Genomic DNA, 18,153 nt, shown 5'->3' on the forward strand with positions numbered 1-18,153 from the left:
ATAGCAGGGGTTTGCTGACATCTCAAGTATGACTCATTTTGGTGCTCTGTGAGGTCTAAAGGAACCACCCATCAAAAAAATTAGTCTGGAAAGGTTTATTTCTCCTTTTCCACCTTGCTCTATTTTCACACCCAGTTATTGGTAACCCCAAAGGGCTGTGACCCAGTTCCCTCCAAAGAGCAGATCCTCTTGGGGTTTGCACCTGCCTGAGTCACAGGGGAGATCTATGTCTCGTCAAACATGCTGCTGCTCTCTGTCACTATCTAGCAGTGGGGAGGGAGGCCTGACAACCTCATGTACTTATGGAGGCTGGAATTGTTCACTCAGTTCCAGCCCTATCCCTGATTGATGCTGCTGAAAAAACAGAACAACTTTGCTGAATTAGTTTCTGTCCCAGGTATATTCCCTTATGAATCAGATGCTGTTTCAGTTTCGATAAACTGGGACTCAGCCCTCATCTGTGCCACTTTTTGGTCTTGGCTACAGAGTGTAATGGGGCTGGCCAGTTAGAGCTCATACACAGATGTCAGTGTCAGTTCTCTGCCTTCCCACCTTTGTCTCAGCTATTATCCCCTGAGGGCTGGGTGCAATTTACGCTCAGTAATGCAGTCCTGTGGGAAAGCTCCACCCTGGGGGTGAACTGTCTCTGCATGGGCTTATTCTAGTTCCTGGAATATACCCAGGCTGGTACTGCCTCACATATTCACTTTACTCACAAAGTCTACGTTTCTGTCCAAGATCTCTCTGTCATTGGCTACCATCAGAGAAGATGCTGGGCCTCCACTGGTTACCCAGAGAAACAGGGCGTGTGACATCTGAATATCTCCCAGGGAGGGGAGCCATATTCTTCCCGCCACTGCAGCTGCTACTATGTGCCTCAGGGCACCCTCACTCCTGTATGTTTCCCTCTCAACTGATCATCTCATCCCTACTCTCCTGCCACAGTAAAGGCACTGACTTGCAGCAGTTCATGCCCTGTACACACCTCTCGAGATAATACCCAAGAATCTGGCCTCCATGAGGGACAGGATTCCAGAACTCAGGGTGAGAGTGCAGGGGAGTGCTGGGGGTTCAGATTTCAGGTAAAAATCATATACAGTCTTATACAGTTTTATGGCTAGAAGGAGAATACCATGGCCCCCTTGTAGAGGGAGGATGTCTGGCTTTTAGAGGGTCTCTCCCATGGGATAAAATGGGAGGATATTCGAAGTCTGCACGTTTGTTTGTAGAATGTGTACTGGGAACCATTCTCACAGGGAGAGAGTTGGCTATGGATTTTGTACTTCTTGTCTTTATCTTTGGTTTCTAAGCTCGCCTCCCCAGGGTTGATGTCCATCTGCTTGGTGATGGATTTTTAACCTCTTGTTTGTATTCTTTGTTTCACAGCTTGCCTCAGCAGGGTTGATGTGCATTATTCAACATTCTCTCTTAGCTCAGCTCCAATCCACCAGTCCACCTGCCAAACTTTTCTCCTTTAACTCTCCTTCTGGATGGGAGCCTATGTGGAAAGCTGGATCCAGTCAGTCATCTTTTCTCTGCCCTGCCCTCCACTTCTTAACATCTTCAGGTACTCCATTTCTTAATGTTTCATACTTTTTATTGTAGAGATAATTTATGTCCTTTGTTAGGTAAACTCCCAAGTAATTCAACTACTTTGACACTACTGTCAAAGGAATAGTCCTTGACTGTTTTTTCAGATTGACTATTGTTGCTATTTGTAAAGACTACATATTTGTGATCTTTGATTTTGTAATCTGAGATTCTGCTGTATTCCTTGATCACTTCTAAGAGTATTGTAGTTGAATCCCTATGGGTTTCAAGATATACAATCATATTATTTGTAAAGAGTGCAAGTTTGATCTAAACTGACTGTATATGAATAAACTTGATTGCCTTTTTCCCCAAGATTGCAATGCTTAAGACTTCAATTACAATATTAAAAAGTAGTGGAGACAATAGACAACCTTGCCTTGTTCCTGATCTGAGTGAAAATGATTACAATTTAGCCTCTTAAACATGATATTGGCAGTGAGTTTGACCTCTATAAGTTTAAGAAATGTCCCTTCTGTGTTTTTTTCATTTTATTATTATTATTATATTATTTTTATTTTATTTACTTTTTTTGCAGTTTTAGGCTGGTGCTGAATTTGAATCTGCCATCTCTGTTATATGGGGCTGGTGCACTATTTCTTTGAACATAGGTGTCATCCTGTACCTATTTTTTTAAGTGTTCTGATAATGGAATAATGATGGATATAATCAAAAGCAGTTTCTGCATCAATTGAGAGATTCACATGGTCTTTGTTTATTATTTTGTTTATGTGATTAATTATATTTATAGATTTATGCATATTGAAGAAGCCTTGAGACCCCTGGATAAAACCCACATGGTGTTTAATGTTTTTTTAAGTTTTGCTGGGTAGAGTTTTGTAGGATATTCTTGAATGTTTATACATGAATATTTTGTAGGGGTATTGGTCTAATATTTTCTATTCTTATTGGGTCTTTTCCTGGTTTGGGGATCAAGATAATGTTTGCTTCATAGAAAGTGTTGGGTACTATTCATTTTTTTACAAGGATTTTAGAAAACATTAAGTCATATAGGTACTAGTACCATTTTAAAAATTTGATAGAATTCTAATGTGAAGCCCAAACTCCCAAACTTTTCATTGTGAATAGAATTTCTAAATTGCTACTATTTCATACATGACAAAGTCCTATTCAATATTGCCACTTCCTGGCTAAGTCAAAGAAGGTTTAATCTTCCAGGTATTGGTTTATTTCCTTTGCATTTTCATATTTCTGAGAATAGAAATTTCTGATTATTCATTAAGGATTTTTTTGAATTTCTGAGGATTCTTTGTTATTTTGTCATTGTCATTTCTGATTGATGATACTAAAGAGCTTACACTTTTTATCCTGGTTATGTTTTCTAAGTTTTTATATTTTATTGACATTTTCAAGAAAACAATTTTAGATTTATTGATTTGTTGTAAATTACTTTTGTTTTCAGTTTCATTTAATTGTGCTCAAATTTAGATTATTAATTTTTTTTCTGCTGGGTTTGGGATTGGAATATTCTTCCTTTTCCAGGTGTTTTGTATGTCCCATAAAGTTGTTAACTTCCTCTCTTTCTTTTACCTGATAGAAGGCTTGCAATTCTATAAATATTCCTCTTAAAACAGCCTTTGTGCTATTGCAGAGGTTTTGGTAATTTGTGTCTTCACTATTATTTTGGTCAAAAATTTTTTACAGTTTGATAAGCTGAATCCAGAGAGAACACAAAAGTGTTAGCAAAAAAAGAACAAGTGATCCCATCTCAGTTTGGGCAAAGGACTTGAAGAGAAACTTCTCTAAAGAAGACACCTGCAGACCAATATCACTAATGAATATTGATGCAAAAATATTCAATAAGATCCTAACAAACAGAATCCAACAACACATCAAAAACATTATAACCCATGACCAAGTGGGATTTATCCCAGGGTCTCAAGGCTGATTCAATATACGTAAATCTATAAATGTAATTCATAAACTCAAAAATAAAGACCATATAATTCAATATACGTAAATCTTAAATGTAATTCATAAACAAACTAAAAAATAAAGACCATATGAATCTCTCAATTGATAAGGAAAAAGCTTTTGATAATATCAGCATTCCTTCATTACCAGAACACTTGAGAAAATTGAGATACAAGGGATATTTCTTAAACTAATAGACGCCATCTTCAACAAAAACACAGCCAATATCATATTGAATAGAGTTAAGTTGAAGTCATTTCCACTTAGATCAGGAACCAGGAAAGATGTCCATTGTCTCCATTGCTCTTTAACATTATAATGGAAGATTTAGCAATTGCAATTAAGGAAGAAAAGGTGATCAAGTGTATCCACATAGGGTCAGAAGAGATCAAACTTTCCCTCTTCACAGATGACATGATCGTATATCTAGAGAATACTAGGTATTTTACTACAAAGCTTTTAGAAGTGATCAAGGAATACAGCAATGTCTCAGGCTACAAAATCAACACCGATTAATCTGTAGCCTTTATATATACCAACAATAGCCAAGCCGAAATAACAGTCAAGGACTCTATTTCTTTCACAGTAGTGCCAAAGAAGATAAAATATTTGGGAATTTATCTAACGAAGAATGTGAAAGATCTCTATAAAGAGAACTATGAAACTTTAAGAAATGAAATAGCTGAAGATGTCAACAAATGGAAAAACATACAATGCTCATGGCTAAAAAGAATCTACATTGTTAAAATGCAATATATAATTTTCATGAAATTCTTATAAAGCTCCATTGTCATATTTCAAAGATCTTGAAAAAATAATACTTCTTTTTATATGGAATCAGAAAAAACTTCAAATAGCCAAAACTTACTCAGAAATAAAAAAAAGCAGGATAAATCATGCTACCTGACCTGAAACTGTACTATACATCAATAGTGATGAAAACAGCATGGTCCTGGCACAAAAACAGAGAAGTAGATGTCTCGAACAGAATAGAGAACCAAGAGATGAATCCAGGTACTTGCTGTTATTTGATCTTTGGCAGCCAATTAAAGACATTCAATGGGGAAAAGATTCCCTTTTTAACAAATGGTGCTGTTTGAACTTGCTGGCGAACTGTAAAAGACTGAATCTGGACACACAACTTTCACCATTAACTAAGATAGACTCTCACTGGATAAAAGATTTAAACTTAAGATATGAAAGTATAAAAATACTTGAAGAAAGTGCAGGAAAAACTTGAGGGAATTGGCCTGGGTGAATATTTTATGAGGAGGACACCCCAGGCAATTGAAACATAACTGATAAAAGTAAAAAGCTTCCCAGTCAATTGAAACATTGCTGATCAAATTAAAAAGCTTCTGCACAGCCAAGAACATAGTAAGTAAAGCAAGCAGACAGCCCTCAAAATGGTAGAAAATATTTGCAGGTTATACATTCAACAAAAGTTTAATAAGCAGAATCCACAGAGAACTCAAATGTTTTAGCAAGAAAAGAACAAATGATCCCATCTCAGGCTGGGCAAAGGACTTGAAGAGAAACTTCTCAAAAGAAGACAGATGTACAATTTACAGACACATGAAAAGAAGATCATTTTTCTTAATCATCAAAGGACTACTTTGAGATATCACCTAACCCCTGTAAGAGTAGGACACATAACAAATCTTAAAACCAGATATGTTGGCGTGAATATGGAGAAAAGGGCACACTTCTATGCTGATGGTGGAATGCACACTAATATGTTCCTTTTGTAAGGATATTTGGAGAATACTTAAAGATCTAAAAATAGACCCTGCCATTCGATCCTATAATTCCTTTACTAGGTATATACCCAGAAGACCAAAAATCACAATATAACATAGACAGCTGTACCAGAATGTTTATTGCAGTCTAATTCATAATTGCTAAGTCATGGAAGAAGCACAATGGACTAACAGATCATGGTACATGTATACCATGGAATATTATGCAGCCTTAAAGAAAGATGGAGACTTTACCTCTTTCATGTTTACATGGATGGAGCTGGAAAATATTCTTTTTAGCAAAGTATCTCAAGAATTTAAGAAAAGTATCCAATGTACTCAGCCCTACTATGAAGCTAATTTATAGCTTTCACATGAAAGCTATAATCCAACTATCACACAAGAATATGAGGAATAGGCCAAGGAAGGGGAAAAGAGGAGGGAGGTTAGGTTGGAGGAAGAGTAATGGGTGGGGCTACGCCTGTGGTGCATCTTATAATGAATACAGGTGAAACCTACTATGCACAGACTACAAATGTCTACATACATTAGCTAACAAAATGCCATGAAGGCTACATTGAAGAGCTTGATGAAAAAATTTCAAATTGTATATGAAACCAGCACATTGTACCCCTTGATTGCACTAATGTACACATCTATGATTTAAGAATAAAAATAAGGAAAAAATAATAAAAATAAAAATAAATTTGTAACTTTTTTAAATAATCTCATTTATGACCCAGCTATTGTTCTGCATAAGGGTCTAGTTTCCAAGTTTTTATAAAGGACTGAAGACTGTTTTTATGGAGTTAAACTTGCATTCCGTGATGGTCTTAAAGGATGTAAATAATAATTTTTGCTTTTTTTTTTCAGGGAGCAACCTTTTATTTCACAAATTGTTTTACTGTGGTGAAATATACATAAAATTCATCTTGCATAGCAATTTTAGAAATATAGTTCATGTGGATTAATTTTTAATTATAGGCTAGCATGCCCTTCATGTCAAAAGATAATTTTAATCTATTCATTTCCTTAAAAAGTAATTTCATTATTTTTGACAAATACTACATTTATTTAATTTTAAGGAAATGTATTTTTAGATGTGTCCTTGACCAGAGGAAGAAATAATTTGCTTTTTTTTTTTTTATTAAATCATAGCTGTGTACATTAATGTGATCATGGGGCACAATACTACTATTACACTAATTTATGGCTTTCATATGAAAGCTATAACCAAGTTATAACCCAAGAATAGGGAGAAGGGGGAAAGGGAGGTGAGGGAGGGTGGAGGGAGGTGGATGGAGGATGATTGGTGGGATTACATCTGTGGTGCATCTTACAAGGATATATGTGAAACTTAGTAAATGTAGAATGTAAATGTCTTAACACAATAACTAAAAAAATGCCAGGAAAGCTATGTTAACCAGTGTGATGAAAATGTGTCAAATGGTTTGCTATTTTTTTTTTAAAGATAGAGTCTTATTTTGTCACTTGCAGTAGAGTGCTGTCTCATCACAGCTAACAGCAACTCTAGTCCTTGGGCTTAGGCAATACTCTTGTCTCAGACTCCCAAGTACCTGGGACTACAGGAGCCCTCTACAATGCCCAGACACTTTTTCTTTAAGTTTGGTCAAGACTGGCTTTTTATCCCGTACCCTCTGTATATGGTACCCACAACCTACTTACTGAGCCACAGCCACCACCCAAGGAATAATTTCTAATTTTTGGAATTTTCTTAGGTTGACTTTTGACTTAAGATGTAATCTATTTTGGCATATATTCCAGGGGATGATGAGAAGAATGTGTATCCAGTTTTTTTAGGATGAATGTTCTGTAGATTTCTGTTAAATCCAATAATTCAGTGGTTAAAATTCAGTCTAAAGTTTCTGTGCTTAGTTTCTTTATTTCTTTTTCTTTCTTTCCTTCTTCTTTTTTTTTTCTTTTTTGTATAGACAGAGTCTCATTTTATCCTCATTAGCAGATTGCTGTTGCATCACATAGCTCATAGCAATCTTCAACTCCTGGTTGTAGGTGATTTTCTTGCCTCAGTCTCCTGAGTAGTTAGGATCACAGGCACCTGACACAACGCCATCCTGTTTTTGTTGTTTCTGTTGTAATTTGGCCATTGCCAGGATAAAACTTACCAAACTCAGTATATTGGGACAATGCCCTGCCCACTGGGTCACAGGCACCAACCTTGGCATAGTTTCTTATTGGAGGATTTATCAAACACTGCCAAAGAAGTGTCAAAATCTTCATCTATATGGTGCTTGAAGAAATCTAGTTTTCATGTCTGCTAGAGTCTCTCTTTGAAATTGAGGTTCATTCTGGCTTGGTACATAAATGTTAATAATGGAAATCTTATCATGTTGAGTGTTAGCCTTGCCAAATACGATAATTAAAATCACATTATGTTTATTTTTAACCTTATTTTTCCTTTCTGATGTTGGTTTAAAGCAAATAAAATTGCAACACTTTCTTTTTTCTGATTGCCATTTGCCTGAGTTATAAATGAACATCCTTTCATGCTGAGTCTATACCTATCTTTTAGACAAGGTGATATACTTGCATGTAGAAGCTATATGGCCTGAGATTTGAATCTAGTCATCCAACGTGTGCCTCTTCTGAGGACAATTTAAGCCATTCATATTAATTGAGAATGTTGATAATCCTGATAGTATTTTGGGTATGATTTTTTTCAAAGTCCAGTGGACATTTTTAATGCTTTCTCCACTGTAGAAGTTGGAATTTGATAAAAAGTTTCTGAGTGAATTCACTTTGGTGGTAGAGGATTGTGCTGGTCATTATGGAAGATAGGTCTGAGAATATCCTAGAAATCTCAGAATATCCTAGTTATGTCAAATTTCTCCAACATGTGAATGTCATTAAAGTATTTAACTTCGCCATCATAAATAAAACTCATTTTATGTGGATACAGGATCCTGGGTTGAAAATTACTTTGTTTGAAAAAGTTAAAGATTGATGACCTCTATTTTCTAGGTTGAAAAATTCAGTAGAAAGATCTGAAGTTACTATAATATTTCTCCCCTTGTGGGGTATTCTTTCTTTAGGTCTGGCTGCATACAGAATTTTCTCCTTCAAATTCTCTTTAGGTAGGTTAATAATAATGTTTCTGGGAGATGCTTTATTTGTGTTGCAATGAGCTGGGGTTCTGAAAATTTCAGGTACTGGATATCTGATTTTCCTGCCATGTTTTCAAAGTTCTCCTTGACTATCTCTTCAAGTAGAGCATCTGGGCCTTTGGAAGCAACCTCTTTAGCTTCAGGAATTCTTTATAAGATGAATCTCAGCTTTCTTTGAATTGTCACAGAACTCTCTGAGAGAATGACCTGTTTTTGCTCTACACTTCTCTTTTTCTTTGACCATTTGGGAGCATTTGAAACTTTACCTTCAATGTCAGAGACACTTTCTTCTGCTTGGTCCATTTTGTTGCTGAGGGTTTGTACTGTATTTCTTAGACCTTTGAGGGCTGCAAGTTTTTGCCTCAACATGTCAAAATCTTTGGTGATTTTTTCTTTGAATTTATTGAATCCTTAACACAATTTTGAAATGCTCCTAGAATTTTTAATTCCAACTTACCTCCATTGTGTTAGTCTTTTTTACAGATAGCATTCTGAATTTGATTTCTAACATGACAGCCATTTGTTTATGAATGGGATCTCCTGGTTGGTTTCCCCACTGCCACTGCTGCACTGTGCCTCAGGGAACTGCTTCAACCTCTTTTGAATTGCTCCCTCAATTAATATTTTCCACTCCACACTTGTGCCACAGAACCAGTGCAGACCTGTAATAGTCTAAGCCCTATCCACACTACTCAAGAAAATGCCTAAAATCCTGGACTCCAAGGAGAAAAATTACGGACCTAGGAGGGTGAGCAGAAGGGATGCTGGGAGTTCAGAATTGCACATAGAGTCAATGTTCATTTTTATTTCTTGTTAGAAAGTCCCATGGCAGATTAGTGTGTACTCTATGGGAAAGAAGTTCTGAATTTAGATGTTATCTCTCATGACATAAAATAGGAAGAAATCTTTACTCTGTTGTTTGTAGAAAGTATACTGTGAGCCATTCTCATGGGGTAGGGGACAGCTGTACCCTTGGTGAAGGATTTTCTACCTATTGTTTGTTTTCTTGGAGTCACAGTTCACCTCATCAGGGGAGAAGTGTGCGTGCTCTTCAGCATTCTGTCTTGAATCAACTCTATGCCATCATCTTACTTGCTAAAGTTCTGTCCTTTAACTCTCTTTTTGGACAGGAGCCACAGTGGAAAGATATCTCCAGTCAGTTTTCTTGTCTTCTTCCACCTATTTAAACTATCATGATGATTTTCAGAGTCCTTAATATTTTAACATAAGTGTGCACTTCATTGATTTTGATTGTTGAAAAATATTCATTGTGTGAATACAGCATGGTTTATGTATCTAATTGTCTGTAAATCCAATTAGTAGTCCTGAAGATGTTCCTTCTAATCTAAGATTTTAAAAATATTCTATCAACAAGGTATGTTGCCCCTGTCAAAACTTTTATGTTTGATGAGGTTACCATGTGGTTTTTCTTATTGATTCTATTAATGTAGTGTTTTTTTGATGTTTTATTTTACTTTTTATTCTGTCATATACACATAGATCATGAATACATTTATGCCTTTGTGAGTTTCAATGTGTTTCTTATTTGTACCAATTTCATTACTTATGTCATACTAATTAACATAGATTACACCTCATTTATTAATTAGAGAGTTCAGATATTGTTCATTACTTCATAGATTTTACTTGTATCCTTTTAACATGTTCCATTGGTGAGGTCAAATAGTTGATTTATCCATATTGAGAGAAGCTAGAAATTGTGGTAATACCTATATTTGAGAAAAAATGTATAAAATATTTTGTATGCTACCAGACTTTTCCAGCATCTATATAGTATATCTCTTATCAATTTGACCCTGCATTTCCCCCTTTGCCCAAAATATATACAAACGTGTGCAGAGGCTATGGTAAAATGGGTTGAGCCCTGGCCCCACATAATGAAGGTGGTGGGTTCATGTCCATCCCCAGCCAGACTGCAACAATTATATAGCTGGGCATTGTGACAGGCAAATCTAGTCTTTGCTACTTGTGTGGATGAGGCAACAGAATCGCCAAATCCCAGAAGTTGGCATGTCTTTGCTCTCTGTATCACCATGGCACCATTATGAGGGTAAAAAAATGACACTCTATCTCTACAAAAAAAAAAAAAAATATATATATATATATGTATATATTGGTACCATCATAGCTTAATGAAATGCAAACTGCTAACCTCAACTCATTGAGTTTATGCTCTTCAGCAGCAGAGAGCACTTGCCAATGCCACAACTGATGAAGACGTTTTGCACTTAGTTCTTGGATAAGTTGGGTCTTACTATTTTCTCTGTCTGATCTGAAACCCCTTAGCTTCCAGTGATCTTTCTGACTCGACTTCTGAAATTAATGGCAGTATAACCGTGAGTTATGGTGCTCATGCATGATTATGTTTTGGTGAAAGTTTTTCTCTATTTCCTTCGTATATAACAACCCACAGATTAAATATATAAAAAAAAATCTATTCAGATATAATTCAAACACTCCACAATTATGATTATGATTTGGTAAAAGTTTTTCTCTATTTTCTTCATATATAACAACCCACAGATTAAATATAAAAAATTCTATTCAGATATAATTCAAACACTCCACAATTCCACCATTTCAAATACATAATTCAAGACTATACATTCAGAGATCGCTTACATAGTTTGTTTGTTTCTTACCAGAGAAGTTTCCTTTAAGGTGTAGAGAAGGGTGATAGAAGAAAAAAAGAAAGAAAAGAAAAAAAAAATGGAAAAAGCAAGTGAAAGACAGAGAGGGAATTGGAGTAATGAGACGGATAAATTGACTGAGGGGATAAAGGACGGAGGGACAGAGTGAAAGAAAGAAAGATAAAATGACAAATCTTCGGGATTCACAACTATAATCCTAGCCTTCTAGCAGGCTAAGATGAGTGGAATTCTTGAATGAGGGTGTGATGAGAATGGATGGAGAAATACTCACCCTATCTCTACTGAAAATGAAAAATTATCTAGGCATTGTGACAGGTCTCTGTATTCCTAGCCAATTTGGAGTCTCAGGGAGAAGGATAGCTGCAGTTCTTAAGTTTGATGTTGAGATGATCTAGAGTTAGGCTACAAAAGACTAGCCTGGGTCACATATAGAAAACAGTGTCTCAAAAATACCCATACACACGTCCATGCACAGACAAACCAACAAACGAGAAAACAAAAGTTTTCATTATTCAAATGAGCGGAATTACTTTGACAGTTCAAGCACAGTAGACATGATTAGGACCTATGAAGCTATTACCAAATGGAGGCTTCAGCCACGCATAGTAAATGTGTAAGCTTCTCTCAAATGGATGTTTTGAAGTAGGTGTGAAAATGGTACATGAAATAGTATTCCATGGTCATGGCATGTGGCTAAATGGTTAGGAAACTGGCCTCATATTATGAGGGTAGTTAGTTGCAACCTGTCCCAGAGTAAAACTGCAAGAATAAATCGCTTGCTTTTTTAGAGTATGCCTTTAATTAAAGGTACTATGCAGGCCGAAACAAATGAATCTCCTAAGCTCATGAATAGGAGCTTGCTGTGAGCTGTGATGCTACAGAACTCTAGCAATTGTGACAAAGTGAAACTCTGTCTTAAAGAAAATAAATAAAGAGCTTCCAACTTAAGTAACTCCATGACATTTTGTCAGCTTTGATGCAGGTTGAGTTAAACTGATAGACAAAATCTTAACTTTTGTGTCAGCCTAGTACCAAGAATCTCAAAGGTCAATAGAATTAACAAGTCACTAATGGGAGATCACTTCCCTGTCTGTGGATGCAGGACTAAGAGGTGTCCTCATTGAAAAACTTGAGGGACACCAGATGAAATGAGGAGAAATGGCAACTTAATATCTATGATCAGAAGCATGGATCCAAGGACATTACAAGATGAAGTCACTAAGTGGCCACTGAGGATGACAGCACAATGGACGTTTCCCAGTTACGGGCTTTAAGCTTAATCTTACTCCTGCTAGGCATGTGTAGTGGCATCTAAGTTTGTCATTTCATTCAAACTGTTAAAGAAGTGTGAGGTTCTTTTCTTCACACTAAATTTCTGCTTCCAAAAGTTTGTATATCTGGCCAAAGGATTCAACAACCCTTCCTTTCCTTTTCACATACAAATCCGGATTTGGTTCATACCTAGGGCTTCTCAAGAATGTTACCAAACAAAAACCAAAGATCAAAGATCAGACAGTGATTTCACAGACCTGAAGTCACACAAAACTCATTTCTTCCCATTGAAGGTAGTCTCTTGAAATCTGTTTAGGCAATGTGTCAAGTAGTTTACTCCATAGCTGAAGTTATTTTTGATAATCATAGGAAATATCCACCTATCTGGTAAGTTCCCACAATCCTAACCTCCAGGCCAGATGTGTCCAAACTTTTGGTTTATTGGCCATATTGGAAGTAGAAGAATTATGTTGGGCCACACATTCAATACACAATCATTAATGAGATCTGATTAGCAAAACTGAGATCTGTGCATAATGTGGTGATATCTGCCACCACAGATATGCAGAAGAGTCCTGAACTAATCCGTATGTGTCACCAGAGACTGAGGATTGGACACTCCTAATAGATCATATCATTTCTTAATTAGAGTTCAATGACTTTTGCCACGTGTGGCTACAACATTTGGATCTTCTTGGATTCCAATATGGGCTGATCTGAGCTCACATGTTGGAGACAGGAATGAGCAATAAAAGACACCCTCAGCCTAAATTTTCCACACAGTTTCTCTTCAAATAGAAAAAGCAGTAAAGTATTATATCCTTTCCCTTTAGTTCCACCTACTCCAGAAAACACATTCCAGCTCCATTCATGGAATCATGAAAGTGGTAAAGTCCCCATCTTTTTTAAGGTTGTATAATATTCTATAGTGTAAATATATTACAATTTATTAATCTAGTCATGTGTCTAGTGACACTTAGGCTTCCTCCATGACTTAGAAATTACAAATTGGGCTGTGATAAACATTCTGTTGCAAAGATCTTTGTTATATCTTGCTTTTTGTACCTTTGGATATGTAACTAATAGAAGAATTGAAGGAAAGACTAGCAGGTCTTTTTTTAGGTACCTAAGTGATCTCCAAACATCTTTCTATAGGAATGCATTAATTCGCAATCCCACTTGCAGTGTATATTTGTTCTGCTTTTACCACATTCATGAAAATATGAATAGTTTGGCATTTGTGATGTGGACTCATCTTTCTACAGTTAGATGATATCACAAAGTGTTTTTGATTTAGATTTTTCTGATGATTAAGAATGAAAAGCATTTTTCCATGTGTGTGTAGGCCGTGCATCTTCTTCAGAGATGTTTTTCTTCAAGTCTCTTGCTAAAGCTGAGATGAGATCAGTTGTTCTTTTTTTGCTAATATGTTTGAGTTGTCTGTGAATTATGGTTATTAAACCTTTATGGGAGACATAACCTGCAAATATCTTCTCCCACTCTGAGGACTGTCTACATGCTTTGCTTACTGTATTCTTGGCTTTGTAGAAGCTTCTTAGTTTGATCAGATCCCAGTAATGTATTTTTGGTGTTGCTTCAATTGCCCAGGGGGTCGTTCTCATAAAATATTCACCTAGACTGACTTCTTCAAGTGTATTTCCTACATTTTCTTCTAGTATTGTTATATTTAATGTCTTAAGTTTAAAAGTTTAATCTATTGAAAGTCTATCTTAGTTAATAGTGAAAGTGTGGGTCCATTTTTCATCTTCTATAGGTCCCCAGTTCCATTTGTTAAATAAGGAGTCTTTTTCCCACTGATTGTTTTTAATTGCCTTTTCAAATAGCAAATGATTTTAAGTAGATGGGGCCATGTCATGTTTCTTTATTGTTCCATACATCTACCTATTTGTTTTTGTATCAATACCATACTGTTTTGATCACTATCGATGTATTGTAGAGTCTGAAATGTGGTAGTGTGATTCCTCCTGATTTGTTTTTTATTGCTGAGTAATGCCTTGGTTATTCGAGTTGTTTCTGGTTCCATTTGAAATGAAGTACTACTCTTTTAAGATCTTTAGAGTATGACAGTGGCACTTTAATAGGGATTACATTAAAGTTGTATATTGCTTTGGGTAGTATGGACATTTTAACAATGTGGATTTTCCTAGCCATGAGAATGGTATGTTTCTCCACTTATTAATGTCTTCTGCTATTTCATTTCTTAGATTTTCATAATTCTCTTTCTAGAGATCTTTCCCATCCTTTGTTAGGTAAATTCCCAAAAATTCATCTTCTTTTTCACTAGTGTGAAAGGAATAGAGTTCTTGGCTTTTTTTCAGATCGACTGTTCTTGTATATAAAGGCTACAGATATGTGAGTAATGATTTTGTAACCTGAGACGCTGCTATATTTTTTGAGCTCTTCTAAGAGTTTTGTAGTTAACTATCTGTGGTATTCCAGGTATACAATCTTATCATCTGTGAAGAGTGCAAGTTTGATCTCCTCTGAACCATTGTGTGTACTTTGATCGCTTTTCTTGCCTGATTTCAATGGCTAAGTCTTCCACTACAATGTTAAAAAGCAGTAGAAACTTTTGGAAACCTTGCCTTGTTCCTGATCTGAGTGGAATTGATTCCAATTTAACCTCATACTATACAATATTGGCAGTGGTTTTGCTGTTAGTCTCAACGGGAGAGTCTTACGTTATTACTCTTGGTAGAGTTCTGTGTCATCACACAACTCACAACAACCTCCAACTCTTAGGCTTAAGTGATTTTCTTGCCTCAGCTTCCCAAGTAGCTGGGACTACAAATGCCTGTAACAATGCCTGCCTTTTTTTGTTATTTTTGCAATTTGGCCAGGGTCATGTATGACTCTGCTACCCTTGACTATGGGGAAAATGCCTTAACCACTGAGCAACAAGCTCCATCTTTTGCTTAGTTTCTTATTTGGAGTATCTATCCAATACTGCCAAATGGGTGTTAAAATCTCCAACTATCATGGTGCTGGAGGAAATCAAGTTGCTCGTGTCTGGTAGAGTCTCTTTTATAAAATGAGTTGCATTCTGGTTGGGAGCATAAATGTTAATAATTGAAATCTCATCATATTGAGTGTTACTGTTTAGAAATATGATATGTTCATTTTTATCTTACCTTACTTTTATTGGTTTAAAGCCTATTGTCTCTGTGAATAAAATTGCAACACCTGCTATTTTCCAATTTCCATTTGCCTGAATTATAGATGACCATCCATTCACCCTGAGTCATTATTGACCTTTTAAGGCAACATATAATTCTTATTCATAGCAGAAGTCTGCCCTGAATTTTTGTATCTAGTCAGCCAACCTGTGACTCTATAGAAAAATTTAAGCCATTCACATTAATTGAGAATATTGATGTGTCTGGTTGTATTTTGGATTTTTTTTCAAAAGTCCAGAGGGCATTTTTAATTGTTTCACTACTGTAGAAGTTGTAATGAGATCAAAGTTTCTGAGGGAGTTTACTTAGGTGTTAGAGGATGGTGCTAGTCATTATAGAGGGTAGGTCTGAGAATATCCTGGAGAACTGGTTTAGTAATAGAAAATTTATTCAACATGTGAATTTCATTAATGTGTGTAATTTTTCCATTATAAAGAAAACTCAGTTTAGCTGGATACAGAATCCTGTTTTAAAGGTTTTCTTTCATGAGTTTTTTTTTGTTTGTTTGTTTTTTTGTTATAGTTGATGACCACGCTCTCCTAATTTGAAAAAGTTTAGGAGAGATATCGTCACTCATTCTAATATTCTTTCCTTTGTAAATTATGCTTTTCTTTTGTCTGGCAGTTTGCAGAATTTTCTCCTTCATATTAACTTTGGTGAGGTTAATTATAATGCATCTGGGAAATGCCTTATTAGGGTTTAGTCGTGCTGAGTTTCTAAAACTGTCTGCTGTTTGAATTTCTGAATCTCTTGTCAAGTTTGGAAAGTTCTTCATTATCTCTTGAAGTAGAGCATCTAGGCCTTTCAAAGCAACCACACTGGCTTAAGGAATTTCCATGAGGCTAATATTAGTTTTCTTCAAATTGTCCCAAAGCTTTCTAAAAAGAAAATGTTCCATTTTTGCTCTTCACTGCTCTTCCTTTTTAAGCATTTGAGACTGTTGAAATGCTCTATCATCAGTTTCAGAGGTCCTTTCTTCCGCCTGATCCATTATATTACTGAGGATTTGTACTGTATTTCTTAGACTCTGAGTGCCGCAAGTCTTTGCCTTAATGTATCAAAATCTTATCCTGGTTTGGGGATCAGGGTGATGTTTGCTTCATAGAATGTATTAGGCTGTCTTCCTTCTTTTCTTACCTTTTGGAACAGGTTGAGTAATATAGGTACTAATTCCTCTTTAAAAGTTTGGTAGAATTCTTACGTGAAGCCACCTGGTCACGGGCTTTTCTTTTTAGGGAGGTTTTGTATGGTTGATGCTATTTCCGAACTTGAGAAGGGCCTGTTCAACATTTCCACTTGATTCTGGCTAAGTGTTGGAAGGTGACGTGCTTCCAAGTATAGGTCAATTTCCTTCAGATTTTCATAATTCTGAGAATACAGTTTCTTGTAATATTCATTAAGGATTTTTTGGATTTCTGATGAGTCTGTTGTTATTTCGTCTTTGTTGTTTCTGACTGATGAGATTAGAGGTTTTACTCTTTTTTTTTTCTGATTAGGTTGGCCAGAGGTTTATCTATTTTATTTTTTCTATTTATTTATTTCTTTTATTTACAAACAGATACTGAGCTTTAATGGAATGATCACAGATTAGAAGGCTAGGAAGTTTCTGAAAAATGAATAAAACATAAACAATTCACATTTTATGATTTGAAGATTCCTCCAATATTTATAGATCCAGTACTTTTCAATGTTACATATATCATCAGTTCACTCATTTATATTTTAATATGACCTTTTACAAAATTTCTCAATTCCTTTGACAAGTAATTAAAAAATTCAGCTGCAAGAGAATACTAAGTAATACAACAGATATAGTTCATAGTAATGATGTCTTAAAATAATTCTGTATTTGTTATACATAAATCAGTGAAAGATATCAGATTATCTCAATTTGAAAACATTCAATATCTACTTATGATATGTTTTAGAATTCCATTTTAATAAATCTCCTGAAGTTCTTTTTTTTTATTAAATCATAACTGTATACATTGATATGATCATGGGGCATCAAACACTCGCTTCATAAACCATTTGACACATGTTTATCACAGTGGTTAACATAGCCTTTCCGGCGTTATCTCAGTTACTGTGCCAAAACATTTACATTCTACATTTACCAAGTTTTGCAAATACCCCTGTAAGATGCACCACAGGTGTGATCCCACCGATCCCCCTCCCTCTACCCACTCCCCCTTTCCCACTTCCCCCTGTTGTTAAGCTGCAGCTGGGTTATAGCCTTCATGACCTTTTCAAAAAAACAGCATTTTGATTTATTGATCTGTTGTGTTATTCTTTTGTTTTCAATTTCATTTAATTCTGCTCTAATTTTGGTTATTTCTTTTCTTCTACTGGGTTTGGGTTTGGAATGTTCTTCCTTTTCCAGTTGCTTGAGATGTCGCATTAAGTTGTTAACTTCCTCTCTTTCCGTTTTCTTGAGGAAGGCTTGCAGTGCTATAAATTTCCCTCTTAGAACTGCCTTTGCGGTGTCCCAGAGGTTCTGATAGTTCGTGTCTTCATTGTTGTTTTGTTCCAAAAATTTGGCCATTTCTTTCTTAATCTCATCGCTGACCCAATACATTCCTTTTGGAAAGAGATATGGAGAACA

The sequence above is a fragment of the Nycticebus coucang genome, chromosome Y (assembly GCF_027406575.1).
Source record: "Nycticebus coucang isolate mNycCou1 chromosome Y, mNycCou1.pri, whole genome shotgun sequence".
NCBI classification, from domain to species: domain Eukaryota; kingdom Metazoa; phylum Chordata; class Mammalia; order Primates; family Lorisidae; genus Nycticebus; species Nycticebus coucang.